General features: G+C 47.5%; 1 long non-coding RNA gene across 3 annotated transcripts in view; it reads right to left on the reverse strand.

Annotated features, from left to right (window-relative positions):
- Nucleotides 1–24,239, reverse strand: part of LOC129386755 (uncharacterized) — a 34,907-nt gene extending 10,668 nt beyond the window's left edge. The window contains exons 1-3 of one of the 3 annotated variants that reach the window (XR_011889891.1): nt 23,238–24,239; nt 15,641–15,752; nt 1,584–1,704 (exon numbers count right to left, since the gene is read on the reverse strand). This is a non-coding gene — a long non-coding RNA (uncharacterized lncRNA). Of the gene's footprint in view, nt 1–1,583; nt 1,705–15,640; nt 15,753–20,266; nt 20,491–23,237 lie in introns of those variants that run through there. The other 2 variants (XR_011889890.1, XR_008614063.2) reach the window with 2 other exon arrangements.
- Nucleotides 24,240–25,493: the final 1,254 nt, after the last annotated feature.

The following is a 25,493-nucleotide window of genomic DNA, read 5'->3' on the forward strand; positions in this document are numbered from 1 at the left end:
TATTGTCATGAGCTCTGTCATGAACCACGGCTGCCGCGCAGACAACCAGCTGGAAAAAAGAAACAGCTCGACGTTAGCCAAGCTGCCTCGGGACCACTCTCAAAAACGCGCCTATCAACCAGATTCATCTGGCTCTGCATTAAACACCTCGTGTGTAACATTTGGTGGAGCGGTGCTGGGTAACTCCCGCGACCTTCTACGGAGCCATCAGCACAAGAACTACGCCGAAGCCGTCGCCTCGCCAGACTTTCGCCATCGCGCTGAATCATAGCCACAGAGCAAAATACCCTCACCGGCAGTGCCTTGGCGAGCCCAGTCCCTATTCAGCACTACCGAGAGCCACGCACGTTCTCGGCGAAGGCAGAGGAAGATGCGAATGAGTGCATAACCCATTACGAAAAAATAAAAAATTAAATTGTGGGGTTTTACGTGCCAAAACCACTTTCTGATTATGAGGCACGCCGTAGGGGGGGACTCCAGAAATTTTGACCACCTGGGGTTCTTGAACGTGCACCTAAACCCATTACGAAAGGGTAAACCAATACAATAAGTGGAACGCTGCCAGTCAGCTTAGGAACGTTGTTTTCTTTGCCGGCACGGCGTTGGTATGGTATGACAACCACGCGGACATGCTAACTGCATTGACACGCTTCGTTGAGGAGATCAAGAAGTGTTTCGGTGAGTCGGACGCAAAAAAGAAACGTGCGGAATTCACATTCCGCACGTTTCACAGAGAGCTCAGGTACCCGGCGAGACTTGCACTACCTATATGGAAGAAATTTTGAAGCTGCGCCGAACCGTCAACCGTCAGATGACAGAAGATAAAGTGGGGTACGTCGTAAGAGGAATATCAGAAGACGTGTACAACTTCCTCATTGGTAAAGAGAACTTGAACACTGTATCAGAACTGATACGGCACTGCCATACGTTCGAGGCGCTGAAGGCTTGCCGAATTACACAATAGTTTGGACGGCTGGCCAATGTAACGACGGTAGCATATGTGGACACGAGTCCTCCGCCCCCAGACCTTTCGTCCGCTATCCGCCAGACAGTTCGCGAGGAGCTCCAGTGGCATTACAAACAGGCACGTTATGCGGCGCCATGTTGCAGCTCCTCCGTTTTCCGAGACACTCTTTGGGAACCCCCTTCAGCTACTTGGAATCACTCGGTGAATGTGGCTACGACTTTCAAGGGGAAGAGCCTCGTTGCCCTCAACCGATGTCTTCGGCACAATACTTCAATCTGCATACTGAAGTTCGCTCTTTGCCACTGTGTTACTTCTTCGGCATGCCTGGCCATATAACTAGGTACTGTAACCTAGTTATAAAAGAACCTAGTTCTGTAACCTAGTTATGTTATGGTACTGTAACCTAGTTATGTTAAAGAAATCACGCATGGACTAGGGCACAACGATGGACGCTGCAGCGGGATTCTGCCGGATTCAGCGGGATTCTGCAGCGGAATTCTGTCGGCAGTAAAAAACAGGTGCAACTGGTAGGATAAGTATACTTCATTTTAATTATGCATTACGCTTCAGAATTACGCTATAAACGCTAGTGCTTTAGAATGAACCATGGACTCACCCTAAAATAATTATTTTACTTTCGTTGGCTAGACATGTCACTTTTTCGCACGGCTTAGGTCCCAGGTATGCAACTTGTCCGTCAGACAGAATGTTTGAAAGATAATTACATGTTGAGCACACTATGGGACGAAAAGAAAAATACTTCATTACAACGTGAAGTTTGACAAAGCTGTGCTTTTCCTAAGATCTCAGACACTCCTGCAAGAAGGAAATGAATGTAGAATCAGAAAACACAGACCACAAAAATCACAATACATATACGCAGTGCCATAATATCAAAGTGATAACGGCTCAACAACAACTGCTTCACTGCTGTTAAAGATTAGGCGAAGTACGTATGACACACACTCAATTTTCACATAGCGTTAATTCTGGATGTGGCATAGGGAATATCATTTCACACGTAAATACTAAGTCTATCTTTTTTACACCTTCTTCTTTTATTCCATCCTCTCTTAGAATCTCTCATTCCCTCATCTCCTCCCCCATGCAAAGTAGCATGTGGGCGACTTTACACATGCCGGCAGAATTATCTGCTTTTCAATAAAAAGCTTTCTTTCTTTCTCACTCTCCTCATGACATATGCGAACCATTGACGTTTACGGAAAGATCTCAATGGAATGAGGGGAATAGTTATGATGTAATGAAGAATTTTACTATGAAGCTTTTATTGCGACTAGAAGCATTCAAAAAGGCTTTACGTCAGCTTTCACAACTTTTTGAGAAAAGAAAAAATCACTTATATTTTAAGGAAACATCCGGAATGCCAGGCACAATATGCAGGCAAATTTTCAAGTGTGTGAGTCAAAGTGGATAAATGAAAATGTGTGACCCTCATTTTTTGCTTGCTTTTCTTATGTGCCATGTCTATAGTGGTGACCCAGACGCAGATATGAGCCCGTCCGCCCTTCCAACAGCTGAAGACGTTGTAACTACTTCCAGCACGACTAAGCCGAAGGTGGAATTGGGAGTCGGAGCCAGGATGTACAACTACATCCGAGACTTCCTCAGCCACCGCACAGCCACACTTACTTTCGGTGACCACAGCCTCCCAGGTATCACACTCGGGGCACGAGGTACGCCCCAGGGAGCCGTCCTTTCCCCTATATTATTCAATATAGCACTCCTTCACCTACCCCAACAACTAGCTCAAATCCCCGACATCCATTTTAGCCTATACGCCGACGACATCACTGTCTGGACAAACCGAGGCAGTAACGCCGAAATAGAACAACACCTACAACTGGCACTAACCACCATCGACACATATGTACGAGAGCGTGGCCTGACCTGCTCCCCATCAAAATCGGAGCTCCTTCTATACCGCCACAAGCAACACGATTCAGTTGTTCCTCCCATCACCCTTACGCTAGGTACTCACCCCATCCCACTAGTATCAAAAATCCGAGTGCTAGGGCTAGTTATCCACTCTCATGGCGCGCACGGAGAAGTCATAAAAAATCTCCAAACACACGCTCAACAGACCACCCGACTGATTCGCCGCATAGCGAACCGCCGGGCTGGCTTACGCGAGGAAAACACGCTTCGCCTCACCCAGGCTTACATAATAAGCCGCACCGCATATGCTATTCCTTACCTACCCCTTCGACAGAAGGAGAGAGATCGAGTAAACGCGCTCCTACGGAGTTGCACGAAAGCAGCTCTACGCCTTCCTCCCAGCACATCCAATGACCGACTCCTCAAACTCGGTGTCCACAACACCTTTGAGGAACTCAGAGGAGCTACCTTTACGGCACAAATATCCCGTCTGTCTAAGTGAGAGCCTGGCCGCACTCTGTTATCCCAATTAAGCCTAACCCCAATTACACACCCTACCGAGAGGGTCCCCCTTTCTCCTATCCTCCGCTCTAACCTGAACATACCCCCTGTCCCCAAGAACATGAACCCTGAGCGAGACGGGAACCGCCGAATAGCAAGGGCTCGGGCCCTCCACAAACAGTATGGCGAGGACCATGAGGTGGTCTACGTGGACGCAGCGGAATATACGTCAGGCTCCCGTATGGCCCTGGCGGTAGCCGACAATCGAGCAAAGCTTCTAACCTCCAGTTCAATCATCACCAATTCCACCACAGAGGCAGAAGAGGCAGCCATCGCGCTTGCTCTCATCTCTTCATCCGCCACCAAAGTTATCACTGACTCCAAATCCGCCATTCTCAACTGTGCCAATGGCTACATCTCCCGCACCGCTGCGCGCTTACTACGCTTCTGGCAGCCCCGGCGCCGCATAACCCTAATCTGGACGCCAGCACATGCTGGCCTCCCCGGCAACGAGGAGGCTCACTCCTTCGCCCGAGGTCTCACATTCCGGGCAGTGGGAGCCGAGCCCCCTCTACGGGCCGGGGAGTGCCTGCTCTCCCTCTCTCGTACTACCGGGACAAACGAAGGGAATACACACCCCCAGCCCCATCCCTCACCATAGAGCAGGCCGCACACTGGCGTCGACTACAAACTCGGACTGCTCCATACCCCATACTACTACATGCCAGATACCCAGACCAATTCCCCTCAACATGCAAACTTTGCGGCAAACCAGGAGACTTCCTGCACACCCTCCTCACATGCCCCACCTTCCCTCATCCCCCATCACCTGCCGTGGCGGTGTCTTACTGGGAGACTCTTCTGACCTGCACTTCCGCTCAAGACCAGTGCCGGATCATCTCCAGTGCAATAAGAAGGATTGCGCTTCAAGGACTCTCCTTCGCTTTGTAAGGGTGCCCCCTCATAGTAAGGGAGCACTCAAGTGCCATGTAGGGGGCTTCGCCCCCACCTTTCATATCATTGGCAATAAATGTTTCTACCACCACCACCAGCTACGCATGCCGCTCTTTTGCCGACACACTTTGGAGGTGCGGGTTGCTCAGGTGGACGCGCAGTTCCACTTTCACCGGGGTATCTCGGAGACCATACGATACTACCACCTACTCTCATTTCCGCTGTCTAATTTGGATCAAGAGGTTGTTGATGTTATTAAGGCGAAAGCCTTAAATGGCTTATACCCCTGATGGCCTTGAAAAAAAACGCGAGCAGTCCGGTAGAATGTTAAGCAGTCCTCACCGGCCGAAGAACATACGGCAGGCCCTACCTCGCGCTGAAGAATGCTGAGCTAGAAAAAATTAACATTCAAACACGCAAAGCCATCAAAATTGCCCTGGGCCTACCATCCACGGCTTCGACTACGAGGCTTCTCAAGATGGGCATACACAACACCTGGCAAGAACTAGACGAAGCTCATAAAGCCAGTCAATTAGAACGACTGAAGCTCACGCGTACCGGAAAATCGGTGGTGCAACGACTGAGCTACGGTGAAACCTTTATAGCCACCACGGACCGAAAAGAAAGAATTCCTTCAAACCTCCGATAATCCGTGTGCATAGCCCCAATTCCACGCAACGTGCACCTTACGTACCACAAGGAAAGAAGACAAGCCCGAATGGATGCTCTACGGCGTAGACACAGGCAAGATCCGGACGCCAGATACACCGACGCAGCCAAATACCCACAAAGAAACGCTTACACCCTGAGCTTCGTAGATTCTCAGTCCAGAGAGCTAGCGTCTTCCACAGTCCGTGCACAAAACCCTGAGACTGCAGAAGAGACGGCGATCGCCCTAGCAACTACCACACGCAAGGACGCAGCTGTCTCCTTCTCCGATTCTGAAGCAGCTGTCAGGAACTACGCTAAGGGTCGCGTTTCGACAGAAGCACTGAATATATCGAAGCACCGCAGCACTCCGATCCCCTACTTTTGCGTGACATGGGTTCCTGGGCACGAGGGGCTGGAGGGGAACGAAGTGGCACACGCCGCGGCCGGAGGCCACACCTGCCGGGCCAACCCTTTCTACTCTCGGGACGCCCGGTCTGCGTCAGCGGGAGCAGAGACCGTACCCACCATCTAGTCAGGGATCCTTCAACATCACAGGCTGGAACGCAGGGTGTACCCATCACCTCACCCAAAGCTCAACAAAGAATAAAACACTACACTCAGAAGACGACAGAGTAATACCCACACCCACAGAATCCTCATGCATAGACCATACTCAACGCTACGAGGATACAATTGCCCGATGTCCGGCGCACCGGAAAGCTTAGCGCACCTGATCCTCGAATGTTGATGGCATCTAGACAAAGACGCATTGCCTTCCCCGAAGGACTGTTGTAACGCAAGAGAAGAAAGCGAAGACCTCATAGAAACATGGGAGGCCAAGCACGTCTCCAAGGACCTAGAACAAAAACAATGCCTCGTCGCCAGGGCAAGGAGGCAGTGAACGCGAGAGGGTTTCTGGAATGAGGAGACCTCCCACCTAGAGTAGAACCGGGGCTTACCCCGGGATACTGTTTTAAAAGTAAACGTTTATTGCCCCTCCTCCTATCATTATCAGCAATGGCCCATACCCGCCTAAGCAAGCAAAAGATCCAATGGCTCATCCTTGTCGTAGTTCATAGGCTACAAGTACTCCGAAAATAGAAGAGTGCAGTACATACATCCATTGGAATCACAGACACAGCTTACAGAAACGCGGTGTCTAATCAAGTGGTACAAAAAAATCATGGAACCTTCTCAATGGCTCACTGCCCCGTCAAAAATGGTTCATACCGCCGAGGGCAAAGTGAAGTGAAGCGAACAGCGAATACATTCATTAAGACCACCCATAGAACACACAGAACAGCATACGTTTCAATCTCCTGCTGAGAGGATGCAACGTCAAGTCGAAGAGAAACATCGTTGGCGCCAGACTGACCGCGCTATAGGAGCGCGTGAGGCCGCAGCTATGCGCCAAAAACGAGCCGTAGAATGCGAACTGCGAAAGAAGCAACGCGACGATGCGAGACGACACATCACGAAGTGTGCAGCAGGCTTTCGCCTTCACGTGTCACAGGAGTGTAGCATGCTGCCGAACATTTTCACTTTAACTGGCAATTTAGCCTCTAAATTATACCAAAGCAGCCCGGTGTCAAAGGCGTGATCGAACAACCACATTGCCAGTTGAACACTGCCCTTACGGCGCACCTCGACCGCGAACACTGGCTTGACCATTTATACAGGTACTGCTCGGTCTGCGATCGGTCTATTGCAATGAACTGGGTCGCTCGGCGGGTGACATTTTTTGGGTGCTGAACTGGGGCTTTCTGGTGACTTTTCTTCCAAAGATACACCACCCCAGCCATAACGCTACCTTCGGCGCCTCTAGGACTGCGTCAAGGTTGTACGCCCTGTCCCTTCTCACATTTCCGACCATAACATCTTTGCAAAATCTGTCCTCACGTCTGCCACTATGTCTCTGTGACGGGATGCCTTCAAAGCGCCTTTGACGCCGGCCTAACATAGGCCGTTTTTCGTCCTTCGATGAAGAGGGTATTAAGATACGATTTTTCAGTATGGCCGTGAGGGGGTTGTCAGTGTCGTTCGTGCGGAGCCACCCTACCCAGAGACACCACATCACAGCTTACTTGTGGACGTCGACGTCACCAGCGTGCCATGTACCATAGGCTTGAAATTGTGACGTGCCATATAGGCTGGTGGCCCTGTACTGCCCTCCCTCCGCGCGTTAAGGAGGCGTGCAGAGTTAGCCAGCATAAGAGGACGAAGATATTAAAGATGCGCAGTTTATGGCGTTGGCACGAGCATGACATGACTAGCACGTAGGTTTCGGAGAACAAACGAGCTGTACGTTTTGTCTTAGTGTGCCGTTCCTGCGACTATAAGTCGAGAATGAGGCTCGTGTGTTCTAGCTTGAATTTCCTAGTCTTCTTTCTCACATAGGTGTTTGTATATTGTGAGAAAGATTTGGATCATGCACTAAGAAGATGTTCGGCAGCGTGACAAAATTTAGAGAGCGTTTTTAGGGCTGCTAGGTTGTTGTGGTGAAGAAGGCGAGTGCAAAACGGGAAATAAGCCTAGGACGCACCACAGAGAGAGTCTGTCTCGTGCTTGCTGCTTCACCATCTGGATATTCTGCGGGGCTCGCACTGAAACTTGTTGTGAGTCAGAAATTGTTGCACAACATCAAACGGCAATTGAACAGTGTCCATGGTGTGGAACAAAATAATCAACAGAAAAGGTCCGCGGACTGTCTACAGAACTAAAGAAAAGCTGAGAGACAGCCAGCAGTGGATGGTAGCATCAATAAGCGAAATCCACCGGATAGCGGATGCCCATTAGAATCCCCCTATCTCGTAAGACACGCTGTAATGGCTGATTGCCGCGGGATGATTGTTCGTTCAAGAAACTCGAAAACAACGCCAAGTGTGCTACAAAGATTCGCTTGCACAAATAAGACATTGCTGACTCTTTCAAAAAACTGGAAAGGCCCTGTTCCAACCGGTGAACATGCATGAGTGTGTTCGCGTGCTTAGGTATCGGTGCGCGAGTATTTGACTCAATTTGAATCCTTCCCTCCTGGCATGTTAAATAGACCGAAAACGACGAGCACTGTAAAGAGTCGATCATGCGGAATCTGCATTCCGGCTCCCCGCTCAGAGCGGAGGAGTGTCGATCTCGTCATTTAATGCGTGAGCATTAGAAGCGCCAAAGTTGAAGAAAGTGTATGTATGTATGTATGTATGTATGTATGTATGTATGTATGTATGTATGTATGTATGTATGTATGTATGTATGTATGTATGTATGTATGTATGTATGTATGTATGTATGTATGTATGTATGTATGTATGTGTGTATGTATGTATGTACAACCGGCGTGGCGGAATAGTTCAGCGCCCACAATGTGGCGACTCCTTTCGTCATGCACACGACAGAACAGGGCACAAGTATATATTTAGCACAGTTGGTGCGGAGAGGCCTAACTACAAGGTCAACACAATCAGCATCAACAGTAGTTGCAGAAACACGAACGGGCGTGAGGCACCACGAAGGTGCAATCATTTCATCAAGAACACCGAGTGTGTCTGTATCCCTGTCTTCACCATTCGAGCTTTGTTCAGAATGTGCTGATATAAATAACTTGTTCAATGAGATTTCGCCACAACCACAGTCCAGGGAAGCGCCGCACTGTTCAACAAAATCGATACCAAGAATAACATCGTGCGAACAGCGAGAAAGAACAAGGAATTCCGACACAAACACTTTCCCAGCCAACAAAGCACTCACAGCACAAACACCAAGGGGATGAAGCCACTCGCCGCCTACTCCACGAAAGGTAATACCGTCGTTCCAAGAAAACATAACTTAGTGGCCTAGACGATTTTTCAAAGCGAGGCTCATCACAGACACAGTCGCCCCAGTATCAACTAACTGCATGGTCGGTATTCCGTCATCGACACATTCACTTTGTTTTTGAGCATCACAACAGGCAGAGGTATTTCTTGCAAAGACAGTCCGGCGACCTCCCCTTCATTAGCCGCGGATGCTAGTTTCCCTGCGGTGGTGAGGAAGAATGGCGCCGAGGGGATGGAGAGCGACGGGGACGGTTAGTTGGTGGCGTCAAACTCCGCTCAGATGCTGGCGAATCGCTGCGTCTGGCCTCGTGTGAGAAGTGGTCCACCGGAAGCAAATCGGTCGTCCTCAAGTCATATAAAGTACGGGTTCCGGGTGGCGAGAATATGGGTGGTGTCCGTGATTGACGGCCTTGGCGACAATACCGAGCTATATGGCCTGTGGAACCGCAGTTGTAGCACACGAGAAGGTCGCGGTTCACAGCACCTTCCTCCAAACAAATGGTAGGCTGCTTTGGGCGGCGAGAAAGTTCGCTGTCATGTGGATAACGTGTCTCTGCTGATCGCTGAGATCAGTTATATTGTTCATAAGTCACGTCCTGGTAGTAGGGTTGGTGCTGTTCTTGTCGCGGCCTGACAGAAGTCGCAGGGCCTCGGGGGTAAAAACGAGGCTGTTCTCGTTGTGGCCGTGCGTCATGCGTAGGGCCTGTGTCGTAGAGACGTGGCTGCTGTAGGGGAGCGAGTTCATAATCCTCAGTGCTCCTCGCCGCAGGATACGGGGAGAAGGATGCCACGTTTGGCTCGAAATCTGGTGGTAGGCGGAAGCTATGAGTGCCTGGATGTGTCACGCTCGCGTGCAGGCTGAGCTCTTCCCCAACTATTTGTCGGATCGTTGATGGAAGATCGAGGGGCTGGTTGCTGTCTACGCTGGCGGCTGTCGTCACATTGGCTAGCCTGTCATACTTCGGCGTGATGCGCCTCGTCTTCAGTTGCTCAAAAGTGCGACAGTGCCGATTGATGTCGGCGACGGAAGCCAGGTTGTCTTTTGCGATGAGAAAATTATAAACATCTTCGGCAATTCCTGTTAGGATGTTCCCGACTTTGTCTTCCTCAGACATTCCATAGTCCACCATCCTACACAGTTTTATTACTGCCCCAATGTACGTCGTGCAGGTTTAGCCGTTTAGCCTGGCACTTGGCGCGTTGCAGTAGCGTCTGTTCTGCCCTTTTCGTATTCGTCGCGGAGTCGCCGAATAGCTCTTTGATTTACGAAACAAATCGTCCCCATGTTGTGGACGTTTCCTCGTGATTGTCGAACCACACCAACGCAGCATCCCTTAGAAAGAACGCGACGTTCGAAAGCTGAGAAGCGCTGTTCCACTTGGCGGAATTCAACCGGCGATAATCGATGAGCCATTCCTCGACGTCTTCGTCCGGTCTTCCGGCGAAGGGACGCGGATCTCTCAGTTGTAGAACGGAAATGGTCGGCGCAGCAGTTGGAATAGGCTGTTGTTCGTCTGCGTCGTGGGACATATTCAACTCCGGTGGATTCGGTGGGAGTCCAGCAAGGCGACAGTTCCATCCAAGAACTTGTGGTTCAGCCGCCGTCTTCGGGTGTCGATTACCCCGCACCTTCCACCACAACTGTTACGAAGAGGTGCGAATAAATTGTTATAAGTTGTTTTATTTACAGGAGATGGACGATGATCGTAGCGTGATCGTAGCGCAGTCCGGCTTCTCCAACTCCTCGTTATCTTCGTCTTCTCTTCTTTTGCGTATCCGTTACAATATATATATATATATATATATATCATAAAAGCAAAGGAAGCATGCAGCATATACAGGTGCTTAGCTCTCGTTCAATTTTGAATGTAGAGACTAATAATGAAATGCGGAAATGAACATTGTTGAAAAAGTATCTTGTCGCTGATGGGGTCCGCACCCACGACGAGGGTCCCGAATCTGGCAGGCATGATGCCATGAGATAGCATACGAGGGCTTATTAGCCACGTGGATGCTCGCCTAAGTTCACGTGCTACGTGAGGCCATTGGCCAAACAGGGTGTTCCACGTCCACCCGACATGGCTCGGAGTAGCGCTGGCTAATACTCAAATGTTAACACTTATGATCTCAAGTTAGCGGAATGCTCAAGTTAGTGTACATACTGATGGCTCTCACGGTAGCACAATTTGTAGTGCATCGCACGCGTAATACGAAGTCTGAGACTTAGGCCCGCACCAGCGTCTAGCCTTCTTTCCACTTTTATGCTTTATGCTTTACATTTAATTTGGAGCACAGTTAATTACCCCGCTGCTTTCCATGGCTTCACTGCTTGCGGGCTGTATAGGGTCCTGAATATATATATATATATATATATATATATATATATATATATATATATATATATATATATATATATATATATATATATATATATATATATTCACCATCGCACACAGGAGGAGAAGGATGTAACGGGACGCACGTAGCGAATTGAGGTGGCAGATGAAGGCACTCTAGAAAATGCAAGCGGCTGGGAGTGTTGGTTATCAGTGGACGTCAAAAGGAAGTTCCAGTTAAAGCACACCTGAGGAGCAGTCGATAAGGGCAGAGTGCGTCCAGACAAAGTCTAGGCCAATGATCACGTCTTCAGGACACTTCGCAAGCATGGCAAACAAAACAGTGGTCTAATGGCCAGCAATTCATACTCGCGGGCAGTGCACATTCCAAACAGCAGACGTGCTGCAACCAGCGACCCGCACTGTGCTCTGCATAGCAGGTGTAATAAGTTGCTGAGCTAACTACGGAGAGCATCGCTCATTATTGAAATGCGCGCTACGGTGGCTACGAGGGCTGTAACTGTAACGTTGTCCACTTGAATGTCCAGGAGGTTTTGGCGCGTAGGTAGTCAACAGAGGATTTTTATACCGGGTCACTGATACAGCGTCACCTCCAGGGAGCTTCACAGCTTAATTTTCCGGAGCGTAGGTGCCAGGCCGTGCAGGCGAGGAGGACCGGCATGGTTGAAGTTGAAGTATGAAGTTTCTTTCTTCATTACAGAAAGAGGAAACAAGAGCTAAAGGCCATATGGCCTGACAGGGGCTCTTGCTCATGGTCGTGGCGATAGAGATCGACGGCCTTCTGGGAATGGTGAGTGGCTGAACTTGGAGTGGGGAACGGAGGCATCGCAAGCATGTGGGTCAGAGCGAGAGGAAAAACGTCGCCTGTTGCGTCGAGGAGGACGCCAGGATCCAGTGGTCCAGATTGAAAGCGATGACCAGCTACTGCGGCAGTGGCGGGCAATGTGTCCAACGCGCGAGCAGTTGAAACATATGGGTCGGTCATCTGTAGTTCTCCAGTCAGCCAGGTTTGTGTAGCGCGAAGGGTAGATTTGGTTCTGGGTGGCACTTGCAGGAGTACGTACAGGTGCACGGATGGAACAGACGGCGCTTGATAAACAGGTTCGCGAAATCCTGGCGGACGACTGCTTGTATGAGCGACATGGTGGACAGGTTGGATGACTGAACATCTGGAGTGACGGCCGTAGGAGCTATTGCTTCGAGTTCGCGGCGGACAGTGCGAGTTGCATTTTCCGATACTGTAGAGTGCGCAGACATCGGTGGGTCTTCGCACGATGACGTGGCGGCGGTGTTAGGCAGCCGAAAAGACGTTCGAAACGTTGACATTCCTTAACAATGGCGTCGGTCGCCATGCAGTCCTTAAATACAAGTAGATTGAGAGCGTCGTCAGCTACTCCCTTCAATATGGGCCAAATCTTGTCAGATTCGGTCATTTTTGCGTCAGCTTTTCGTCAAAGGCCCAGTACGTCCTGTATGTACGAAATGTACTACGTTTCAGTGGTCGTCTGGACGCGGGATCCCAGCATCCTTCTAGCAGCCTGCTGACGGCCAAATCGTCGGCCAAACAACTCCCGCAGGTTCTCCTTGCAAGCGTCCCAACTTGTAAGATCTTCATGTGTCGGTACCACACGCATGCCGTTCCTTTCAGGTAGAAAATCACGTTGGCTAACATTAGCGTGGGGCCGCACTTGTTGTGGTCGCTGAGATGGCTGCTGCGCCGTCATCACTTCGCTGGTCATCGTGGAGCAACCAAAACGGCTACCGCTTCGAAGGTCCGTTCTTGGCTGACGGAGCCGGCAAGCTGGCAGGTTTACCCAGCACTTCCACCGAAAAAGATGGGGATAATGTATAGTTACAAATTATAAACATAGACCAGGTATATATATATATATATATGTGAGTGGTGCTACAAGGTAAACAGAACAAGTATACCTTGTAGCACCACTCAAGTTCTTTACGCTTGAAAGGTAGCCTGAAGAATTGCTCTTTGCCAACACACATTTTATGTATATATATAGTGCAATTCCATCTCTCTATTTCCATTGAGGCTGGGGCTTGCAAACAATTAGGCAGCTTTAGTATTAAAACAGCAAGATGAAGATAACATAGAGGTAATGAATGAAACCGTAACTAGGCGGTTACAGAAGGAGAAATTGAAGTGGAAGGTCAAGTAACAAAAGCAACAAGTACGCAAGTTCTCCAAAGTGCCAAATGACCTAATAAAGAAACGACAAAGCATGAAAGTATCATAAGCAGCCCACAAACAAAGACACCATTACGCATTAAGCGTGCGATCCTCTAACCAATTGAGCTACCACAGCGTCATTTTCTCGCGTAGACGTAGGATCGTTCACCACCTGCGACAAATCGTTTTTCATCCAATTTCAATTTCGTTAAATTATAATTTATTTATTTCATTTAGTAAATACAAGTAATTTCCCCTGTGTTGTCCTTGGTGTCTTTGTTTGTTGGCTTATTATGGTATAATAACTAAAATCGCTCCTTAGATTACCCGGCGCAAGGCTGTCCTACGCACAGGACGCCTTGTGTCGGAAGCAGTTGACCTCGGACAGCGGGGCACCCCCCAGGGATCAATCCTCTCGCCGACGCTTTTCTAACTCGGGATAATCCGGCTCTCCGAACGACTCTCGAAGGTCGGTGGGCTAAACAACACCATCTACGCAGGCGACGTAACCACCTGATATTCCGAAGGGGCGGATGGCTTCATAGAATCCGCCCTGCAGGAGGCCGTCGAAACCTACGACTGCTACATCGAACGCACTGCTTTCAAGTGCTCCCGCACCAAGTTGGAACTGTTGCTCTACTTGCCCAAATGCCCGGGCGCCAAGCCCAGATGGTGGAAATCTCCGGCCGAATGCAACATCACCCTTCGCACCAGGGACGGTCGTACCATTCCCAAACTAAACTCCACCAGGGTCCTGGGCATGATCATCGAGTCCCGCGGAGCTAACACCCAACGGAGCAGAGGCTCAGAACCAAGACGGAGAACGCCATACGACTTGTACCCAGAGTGGCTAACTGTCACCAAGGCCTCATAGAAGACAACCTGCTACGTCTCGTACACGCGTTTGTTCTCTATTACTTCACCTACGTCGCTGCCATGCACAATTTTCAACGTAGCGAGCGCAATAAACTCAACGCCCCCATTCGAAAGGTAGTGAAACGGGCCCTCGGCCTTCTAGTCACCACTTCCATGCAGGAACTCCTTGAGTTCGGCGGGCACAACACGCTGGAAGAGATCGCCGTGGCTCAGGAGCGAACGCAGGTGATCCGACTCACGACCACCAAGGCGGGCCGGCACATTCTGCGCGAGCTCGGGTTCTCTTCTCTTCGTCAACCAGGGATCCACCGAAGTTGACGTCGGAAACGAGCGAGATCCGAGACTTCATCACAATCACTTATATTTCGCGAAGCATACATCCTGACCACAACAGGAGCAGGTGCCTCGCGCGGGCTACTGCCCTTCTCCAGCGCATAGACATGAAAGCGGAGCACGTCACGTTCGTGGACGCCGCCGCCTACCACAAAAAACCAGCCTTAGCCGCGGTTTTGGCCTCCTTCACGCAGCGGACCCTCAACTCCAGCACAATCCTCACCCGAGACCACGTGGTGGCGGAGCAAGTAGCCATAGCTCTGGCCATGCTCGACGGCAAACAGGAAGTGAGCTACAGCGACTGCAGACTGGCCATAAAGGCCTCAGAACGTGGCGTCGTCTCCGACCAGGCGTTGAGCATCATCCGTAGCGAGGATCCGAGCACCTTCAAGCACGCCACTGTGATCTGGCTCCGCGCCCAAAATCAACGAGATCTCCCACGGCACAGTGTGTTTGCTTACCTACCGCACCGTCCCCGGGCAACCCCATCTCGTCGAGCTAGAAGACAATCGGGACGCGCTAATTACGTACCGCGAAATTACAAAACACTTCTACTTGGGGAGCCGCATCTTCCCGCCACCACACCCCAAACTTAACTGGCCGTAGGCGCTAACACTACGGTTACTACAGACAGACATGTACCTAAACCCTGCCAAATTACACGTTTTCTATATTGAAACGTATCTCAGCGACACGTGCCCCTCATGCGGAGACACGGCGACACTCGTACACATTCGCAGGGAGTGTAGAAACGCTCTTCCCGACTCTACCTTGGACAAGTGGGAGATGTCCCTGAGAAGCTCACCACTCGCCGACCAGCAATAGGCCGTCCAGCAGGCCCACGAAGCAGCCGCGAGGTACTTTCTGTCAGTCCCTACGTGGGAGACGCCCGCTAAGCGCTAAGCGCGTCTTGCAGGACCATAATAAATCTTTCCAGTCCAGTGCAGTATTAAACAGCGTCTAAGTACTAATCGATCCCTTTCACAGATAACGTTTACCGTAAGAAGTGAGAGATTAGCGTTTACCTGGATATACACAATACTAGAAATGATACAACAACTATGTTATTAACATAATTTTATTGTATACGTTTCTTTGCTTTACTCACCTTTTGAAAAAGTTACTCCGCTATAAGACCTGGTGTTCGTTAGGTCTAACAAAACAGAAACTACCAGCAGAAGCGCAATCATGCTTCTGTTCTTTTTCCTGTTCACCTGTGTCTGAAAAGTAAGTGCCATTTGCGCAAGTGACTAAAAGAGCGTCCGAAAAGCAGAAATCACGAAAGAATGTCAGCATAAAAACAAAACCATTTGAGCCCTGTGATGGCAACACGCAACATTTAGCACTCAAATGGATATTTTGGATCAGCAACTGCAGATACATTAAAATGACGCTTTTTATGTATATGCAGTTGCTGACGAAAACTGAGTTATGTAAAAAAAAAAAAAAACATTTGAGTGGTGCTATGTTTAGCGCGTGGCCCCCACATGTCTTGTAAGGTTTGTCTTCAAAACTCGTCCAGCCAAAATAACGTGTGGCCGAATCTGACGCCGAGTGATTTAGTGGGTGTCCTATTGCATATTCTGTTATAAGGAAGTCTGATCTAGGTGCGAGAACCTTTCCTGCAAAGACATAAGGTGCTGTAGATGCAGAAACAGCTCCCCATTGAATTTGAGTTAGCTTTCGATTTGTTTCGTTTAGGTATTATGTTTTGTTCAAATGAAGATGACACAACGTAACGGATTACGTGTGTCCTATCGTACGCGCGTATAAGCGGAGCTGTATGGGTGATCGAGCAGTCGCACCTTACACTCGCAGGCGATTAATTCGCTCGGTCGTACAAAATTTTGCATTTGCCTCTTTGTAACAAGGGTAGGCCTTGCTGGAAATGGAAAACATGAAAAATAATATTCGGGCGTATTAGGGCTGTTAAGGTGTGAGTGTTTCAATGCAGTCGCTTCACGCTTTTTGTTTTTCTGAAACATTGTCACAGTGAGGCTGCTGGAAACGTAGACGTGTTTAGGAAGGGATGTTTTTGTGTGGGTGTGTGTGTGGAGAGTTGAAATAATATGAAGTCGTAAAGGTTTCCTAAAAAATTCAACAGAGACACTTAAGACTGCTTACGTGTGGGAATAGAAAAACATTTTAATAGCTCATGTGAAAAGTTCTCGATTGACGTTTTCTAGATGCATTAAAGTTCTTCCTGTGAAAGCGATGTCTTTCTTCGCGTATACGTTGGCCACAGGCTGAAAGCATCTGGGCCATTCTGATGCAGAACGATTAATTTTATTTTATGCGTAATGGTAGCTCTATCGGGACTATGTCGTCTTCTTTTGTGTTCTCTTGCTTCGTCTTCTGAGGCGTGCTTCTGTGGGCTACCACGTTTCGCAGCTGCAGCTGAGGTAAACGCTTTGGAGTGCATGGCAGCAGTCAAAGCACCGATGAAACTCGAAGAGCAATGACGCGCGGGGGGCAGTGACGTGACGTGTTCAATGACGCATGCATTAGGCACACCTCATTTTATACACTCTTGATGTGGCGTCAAGAGTACACCGCAGTAGACACGGCGCCGGTGAAATCCGAAGAGGACGTGACACTTTGAAGGGAGTGACGGAGGCAGTGACGTGAATGATGCACGCCCTAGGCAAAACAACATGCTCCCTGATGGACCTGAAGTGCTTTTCGTCCTTCCTAGGCGCATGCGTCAGACCATGTTTGCAAAGTTGCACGATGTTGCCACCGCTGCGTCTCTAGGAGTTTCAAAGACCTATGACCGCGTGCGACGTCGCTTTTCCTGGTCCGCAATTTACCGTTCTGTATCCCGCTACGTTGCTTTCAGCAAATCCTGTCAGCACCGCAAGAAACCAGTCGCCCTTCGAGTTGGGCGCCTTCAGTCCATTGAAATGCCAGCAGAACCATTCCTCTGCCTCGGTCTTGACCTCCTTGGCCCTTTTCCTCACTCGGTCAATGAAGAGAAATAGATAGCAGTTGCTACGGACTACACCACGCGTTATGCGACTTCACCCGCTCTCCCTAGCAGCTGTGCAACCGACGTGGCTGACTTCCTCCTCGAAGATACAATACTTCACCACGGCGCTCCTCGACAACTGCTTGCCGTCCGGGGACGGCACTTTCTATCGCAAGTTGAGGACATCTTGCACTGCTGCGCTACACAACAGAAGTTTACAACGGCGTATCAGCCCCAACCGAACGGGCTGACAGAGCGTATTAACTGTCACAGACATGCTCGCCATTTACGTGTCTGCTGAGCATAGGGACTGGGACGCCGCCTTCCCTTTTTTAACAATTGCCTACAACGCGTCCTGCCATCATTCCGCAGGTGTCTTCATTTTTTTCTTTTAAAATTCGTAACCGCGCACATTCTTTCGACACCCTCCTTGCCACAACCCTTCACACGACGTCATAATACACCCGTGGTGTCATCTCTAGAGCTGCGGATGGCGTGAACTTGCCCGCTGGCGTCTCAAAGTTTCGCAGGAAAAGCAACGACGCGTCTATGACGCCCGCCACTGCGATGCCCATTTCAACCCTGGTGACGTGGTCCTCCTCTGGACACCACCACAACGTGTTGGTCTTTGAGAGAAGTTGATTTGCCATATTCTGGCCCGTATCGTGTCTTCCCTATATAACCGACGTCAGATCTGAAATCGAAGATCTAGATGTCACCATGGCGTGGTCTGCCTGTGACATCGTCCACGTCACAAGAATAAAGCTATATCACTTGGACCCACCAAGCATCGGGACGGCGCCTTCGCCGCCGGCGCTCATACTACGAGGCGTTGTCAGCGATGAATATATATAATTCAGTTTTATTTGTCATATTAATTCATCTTTACCGCGTACACGTCACTTTGACGTACTCAGTTATCGCGGTTGCATACTGCATTCAGGCTCCCGCGTTCGAGTATAGGGCAGCGGTTTTTTCAGACACTCAATAGCTTTTTTGGCACCGTGAAAACCACTTTTACGCCAGAACGTTGCCCTACCTTCTTTAGATTGTTAGACACTGTATACAGGAAAGGTATCACGGCTACTTTTTCTTTCTTCATTTTTTCTTCCATTTTCCTTTTCCAATAAGCTCTCTGCCCGTCGTTCATGCATGATGTAATTTTCTTTCTGCGATGCAAACCTTCAGCGACGGAAACATTGATATGTTATGGATAACCCGCTGCCTCCAAACGCTTTACCTGCTTTTGAACACTTCGCATGACTTGCAGAGCGCGTTCGAGAAGAGGGAAAGAACAATAATTCTCTTTACCAGCTTCGACTGAGCCGAGCTGAACGGCAAAGGAGGCTTTTAACTCTAGGCTCATACACCCAGCTAGCATGATCGTGGTTAAAATGCAGCCAAAGATCTAAAAACCTAATGCTGCCAGGGCGGGCAACTCATCAGTAAATGTAAGCGGTGTAAAGCATGCGATAAAGGACTCTAAAATACGAGAGACAATAGGGTCTGAAAAAGCAGGTCCATTTCAAACAATTAAAGAGTCATCAACATAGCGAAAAACTTTTAAAACCCTCCGATCATCTAGTCGCTCAAGAAGAGCTTCGCCACAATGAGCTAAAAAGAAATCGCTTAAAACCGGTGCAATACGTGATCCTATGTAATAACACCCTGCTTTTGCAGCTGTGTTATTGTCAGAGGCAACAAAATTGACGTCAAATACAAGAATAAAAGCTCTAAGAAGCCCGCCGTACTCATACCACAGGCGTTCTGGAAATCGACGGCACCACATTCATCAATTGCGGCCTCAACACAGGACAGCAGACCACCGTGCGGCAAAGAATAACACAAGCCTTTGATATCAACAGAAAAAGCTTTGATATTTTTGTGGTTGGTTGCAATACCGTGAACGGGCGGTCCGCAATTCTTAACCTAGTTGAAATCAGAGGTATATTTTATCAAATAAATGATCACCTGAACTGGCAAAGTTGAACGGCAGGCTGAAGGCTCGGGTCACATAGAAATAACCTAGCAAATAAAGGAAAGCTCCTTATTGTGCACCTCTTGAAGCAGTTAAAGTGTACAGTCAGCAGGTCACAATGAAACCAGTTCACGAAAAAGTAATGTGCAATAGAAGAAAATTGGGCTGAATAGCATCGAGAATAATATGTTGAACCGAGATATGTACTCAAACCGCGAATTTTCTTTGGAAAAATATTTCGCGAGAACATTTTTGTCAATAGCAAAGTTCCCCCGCAATATTATAACCGGACATCGGAGCAATCTAGTACTGGAACAGTCGCGAGCGCTTGTATGTATTATTCCTTTCTTGTCTCCACTAAGTCCAACCACATTCAATGAAAGTAACTGAGGATCATAGTCGCAGCTTTGATATGAGTGCACTCCTTGAAGAATGTGCCTAGGAATGAGTGGTTGACACATGATGCGCAAGAAATTGTGAAGCTGGCTATTTTGCCCCCAGCCACACCGTAAAAGAGTGGCGAATAATAATACGACTTTATCTGTAAGCGACTGCAAAACGTCGTAAAATTGATCTTCCAGGTCGGAGCACGCATGAATAAACTTAGGGCAATTGACAAATTAACGAGTGATTGCGTGGAAAATAATGTGACGCCATCGTACCACAAGACGTTTTATCGCACCAAAGACATGAAAACCAATGGCTTCAGACACATTGGCAAAAGTGAAGGAAGAACTATGAGTGAATTACAGTAATCTATATTTGATACAGAGTTGGAAAGTACGTACCTCTGTGACTTGAAAAAGAATCACCAGTCCGGCCTTTTAGCGCATGTACCGTACTAGTGCTCGTAGCGTTTGCACAAACTGCAATGAGCTCGGAAGGGTGGATGCGGTGCTGTTTATGTGCTTTGTAAAGCCTTGGCCAAAGTTTAGTGCGAGTCATGCAGTCAAGGTCGGTGATAAACGCCGAAAGAGCGGCTTGCTGTTCCCGTCCTTCTTGTGAGTTGCCCTTTCCAATGAAACCAGCCGCACATATAACATAAGCTTCTGAGCTGGAATGTCACTGAAATAATTGACGTCAACCGTTCGCCAGAACTAGCTTAAAAGAATTTTTAGCCTTGAGGACTATGTCGATGACGGTGCACAAATATATTGACGCGTGTACTTCATCTTGCTCTGGCGACGGCGCTTCAACGGCTACCAAATGTTACACAGTACCGCTCGGCGCAGGACACGCCTTACTCCTTTAGTTCAGTGACGACACCAGGCGAACCAAATATATCATGCATGGAATTATAAAAAAGAATAAAAATGGTGGTTCAAAATTATTCGTAACGCTAGAAAATAAGAAAGGCACATTAAAATTACGTGACACATTGCACAGAAAGTGCTCCCCATTCCTTGAAAGTATAAAAGATCCGAAACGCAGAATTACCTTGAGACATTGCGAAACACAGCTAATAATAGCAGCGTGATACTTTCGAATACTTGCTTACAATTGTTGAAAAGCTGTATTTAATCAACACACATTTACCATCGCACATAAACTTACCGCATTTTCCTCCTATGTTCGCAAAATTGCACCTAAGTTGTAATTGTAATCATGCCAGCATAGCCACTGAAGTTTCGCACAACTAGTAAAATAGACTAATGACGCTATGGACCATTTACATACGTGTTCTACTGAAAAAAAAAAACACATTTATCCACCCATTTGGAACGTTGCTTACACATTACTCATAAAATGCTCCTAATTTCCTCAAGATATAAACAATATGCCTTGTTTAGCTCACTGAGGGCACTGGAGAAAGAAACTGCAAATCACGTGAAATACAAGAAAACATAAATAAACGAAGGTTTACTAGTTATCTGCAGAACTTGCGTTTAGAGTAGCGAAACAAACGTCTCGCAACGCATTGGGCTTACATTTTGTCCTATTTGCTCAGAATTTCAAGTCCATGTCTAGTGCTGTTGTTTTTGGAGTCAGGGAACCATTTTGATCAGCGGCAGTATGACACTCAGTAATGCGGCGATGAGTAGCTTTCTACAAAAGCTGTATGAAACTTACATGTAATAAACATTTATCCCTCGTAACTCAAAACGTTCCTTCGTAGTTCTAATAAATCACACAGGGCCCGGCATAGTTGACCGATGATTTCAGAGGAAAACAACTAAATGCGGTGTATAAGGCATAAAAATTCGACGTAAACAAGTATTCAGCCACTGTTTTCAGATCCCATAAGCAACCTACGCAGTTCAAATTTTCAGTACACGCCAGCAAGAAGTGGTCCTCACTTTTTCAATATATAAGATATCTCGGGGCTTCCAGGAAACAAGCAGTAGTGTAGCTCCTATTTATAAACATCCTGAAAATGAAGTCGACATTCAGAAGGGGCCACATGCCTTTAGGAAAGATTTAACCCAGTTTTCTATTGGTATTGAAATGGCTCTGCTTGTTCGACCAAGGCCATTTTCACAAACATATCTGCGATAACTAGTGATTGCAATTAATTTCGGTGGTTATACCTATAAGCGGTTCGATTAGAATTCTTATGGCGATCAAATACTGAGACTTCAACACTATGTAGGCTACCCCTGGATGAAAATTCATTAGTTCTAGCATTCGATAATCTAACGTTTTCATGCCGTAAGGCTCCCCAGTCGTTGGGCGCTGCTGGTTATAATGCTCTGTCCGTACCTCCCCATCGCCCGCACGTTAAATATAGCCAGCTGATTGTTTTCAAATACAGCTGTAGAGGTCGCACCAAAAAAAAAAAAAAAAAAAACAGGGCATGTTGCAAGTAGCACAACTTAACATTTGTTAGGTCGGGAATTGCCCTGAGCCAGGCCTCCTCCGCAACGCGAGCGTGCATGGCGAATACAGCGCGCCGTCCGGTGCAGCCCATCCCGAGGAGGCACAAAAGACAATCGTTGTGGCCCATGCAGGGGATGCGTAGTAAAGCAAAGCATTACTTGCGTGGCCTCTCTACTAAGAACGAAATTTTAGCTTGAGGTGTAGTTTCGTTGGACTCTCCAGCAAGCAGCCAAAAGTGCGCGCTTTCAAAGTGTGGGGGAACCCCCCCCCCCTACCCCCTCGTAAATAATCCTATGGCTTAACTGGAACAGGGGCTGCATGAAGGGGTACAGCTGCTTTTCAGAGATTTCAGGTCTGAGCGCTGCCATGTCGAGGGCTTCACCCTGCTCTTGCACCTTCATGGCTGTTGGTGATGCGTGCGCTGCCGTTGATAGGCCTAGATTCTAGCGAGGCAAGTCCCAGCGGGCCGGCCGGCGAGGGGCCGATATTTTGACGTGGTGACAGTATGAAAACAGATTGGGATCGAATAATGGAAGTAACGGCTGAACAGGGCTCACCTTTAGGAAGTGCTTGGCACATGAGCTGTGGCATTAGGGCGTGTGGTTCGCACTAAAAGATTTCGCTCGGAGCCGACGTGCCGCACGTCTTGCTACTTGAACGCGAAGCGCGTTCCGCGAAAGATTTCAAGAATGCCTTAACCAACTGGTTGTGTGGCCGGCGTTCCAGGACGGCTTGCTCCTAAAGCGACCGGTCGTTAAGACGCAGAAGAACGGTCGCGAGCGACTGCCTTTGTGCGCTGTATCCTATACAACGGCAAAGAACGTGTTCGATAGTTTCCTCGTTGCCGCAGTGGTCATAAGCAGCACTATCTTTCCTTTGGTGCTGAAAGCAAAGGATTTTGGAAAAAGCTATGCCAATCCACAGTCAGGAAAGTACCGTTACCTCGGCTCGGTATGGTCCAGGTGCAGGACGAAGTCAAAGACAGTGGTCCCATCGATGCGGACGTGTGTGCTGGAGACTAGGTGTGTTCCACAACGATTGTGTGACATCATTTGCAACACTCGATGTTTTGATGCTGCATGTTTTCTTGGCAGCGGGATTGGCTCCTGCACGCCATATTCATGAGCAGATCAAGCAGCTTCTTTGGCATGATCGTTGGCCATTACACCACACCCTGTCTCTGGAGCTACTGAAATGTGATGTCGCGTCCTTCTTCGACGAGACGATGAAGCAGCTTTCGTGTTTCTAGAAAGGGTTTTTCGTTAGGTCCACTGCGCAAGGTGCAAAACAAGCAATGTAGAGCTGCGTTGGAATCAATCAAAACACTACATTTTTGAGGTGGTTCCTCTCGAGTTTACACTGTCTATAGAAAGTATATAGACTTCTTATAGACGACTTGGTCTTTCGATAGATTTGGTCGTTTGGTGATACAAAATCTAAAGGCTGTCTATAGAAGAGAGTTGATAACGTTTCTATTTCTTTTTCGCTACTCGCATTCTATAGACGGTCTATAGAAAAAAAGTAGATAAGGTGTTTGTTTCTTTTTGTCCATTTCCCGAATATACACCATCTTAGACAAAAGTCGATACAGTCTCTGTTTTTTTCTATTCTATGTGAACAAACTCTCTATAGAGGATAGCCGACGAGGTGTTTATTTTTGTCTACTCCCAGTTTATAGGTAATCTATAAACAAAAGTTGATTAGGTATCTATTTATATTAGTCGACTCACATTCTATAGCCCGTCTATAGAAAAAAGTCGATATGATGCTTGTTTCTTTCTTCTGCTCCCGCCTTGTAGATTAGCTGTAGGCTAAATTCGATACATTCTCCATTTATCCTTATTGATTATTTGTAAATTGTCAACAGACGAGAGTCGATAAGATGATTATTTTTGTCTACTCCCGATTTATAGATTGTCTATAAACAAAAGTTGACAAGCCGTACATTTATTTTGGTCTAGTTCCAGTCTACAAGTTTCTTTACACACACACACACACACACACTCACTTTATATATATATATATATATATATATATATATATATATATATATATATATATATATATATTGCTGCACGACTCGCCGCTCGAGGCACATTGTGTGTATTCGCGAGCTTTCACACTCGCACAACATTTCTGTGCAGCACGTGATGAGCAACAGAAAGCTATATCGGGAATTTATCATGTTGCTCTACAATTTTCTCATTGAGACTTTACATCTAAATACACTAATTGAGCAGTTTAATAATTAAGACTAATTATCGAATCTGCGGGAATGCAAAAAAACATATCTGAGTATCTCCAAGCGATCGCAAACAACATTATCTTGTTTCTCTATAGTAGCTACGTAGGATTCGCATAGATTAAAGTTGGGCTCAAATTAAGTGAAACACCCTGTATAATTCTTCGCAATTTGAATCCTTCAATACGTTTCCTATATCACCGCCGATGAAGGCTATAGAGTGGGACGTCACCAAAGGTCATGGTAACTTGAGCGTACAGCCCGTACATCGGTTGCGGTTACCCTGAAGAAAATATGAGATTCGGTTCACATGAAAGTCTAATGAGTTTTGACACCACAGCTATTTGAATTTCTGATGTGTCTCTTTGGAATTTTCTTATACATTCCTAATGTTATTGTAAAACATATTGGACGCCCTCTTTCTGTTGAATACTTCACAAGTGTATTTCTTGTGAGCATGAAAGATCTTCCTAATGTGCGCGCCACAGCAGTTTTCTTGTGGCTCTTTCATCTGTTCCTAACGAACCTCTAATGAGCTCATGCATTAGATTGCCAGGGTTCACATAATTTCTATAGCAAGATTTGCCGCCGCAGGTGATCACATTTTCGCATGTGTCCCGATGGCAGTCAGATCTTTTTTAACGATTTTACCTGTGCCTGCCCTCTTTGCTTGATATATGCAGACTACATATATATATATATATATATATATATATATATATGTATATATATATATATATATATATATATATATATATATATATATTTATATATTTATATATATAAGCAAAGGTGCAGCACATTTGTCATGTACGTGGGCCCGTACATATGCTGCATGTTGGACCTTACTCAACGAAAGAAAGTTAACAGAAAGAATTATTGAGAATTACAATGCTTCCTCCAATGCAGGAGGTTAAATGAAAGTAAAACATAGTATCCCTCTGTTAAGGATGCGA

Source organism: Dermacentor andersoni, chromosome 8 (assembly GCF_023375885.2).
Source record: "Dermacentor andersoni chromosome 8, qqDerAnde1_hic_scaffold, whole genome shotgun sequence".
NCBI lineage: Eukaryota > Metazoa > Arthropoda > Arachnida > Ixodida > Ixodidae > Dermacentor > Dermacentor andersoni.